We start from the raw sequence: 225 nt of genomic DNA, 5'->3' as shown, positions 1-225 counted from the left end.
TGAGCACATGGCCCCACATGCGTAGTACAACAATGTGCACAATAAAGACTCCTTCTAGCACATCTGTTGATTGTTAGGGCTAGTTAATTCATTATCAGGTCCTCGACGATTACTTACTCTAGAAAAATTCTATGATGAGGTGGACTGCTAAACTAAGGGTTTATCCTCGAACATTGAGGCCTAGTTGACACTTGCCCTTTATTCTGAGCAGTATCCTTTCAACTA

This window comes from Theobroma umbraticum, unplaced genomic scaffold (assembly GCF_002168275.2).
Source record: "Theobroma umbraticum cultivar Fairchild unplaced genomic scaffold, ASM216827v3 scaffold_7.0, whole genome shotgun sequence".
Lineage (NCBI taxonomy): Eukaryota > Viridiplantae > Streptophyta > Magnoliopsida > Malvales > Malvaceae > Theobroma > Theobroma umbraticum.
The sequence above is the reverse complement of the archived record's forward strand: the minus strand, read 5'-3'. Positions refer to the sequence as shown.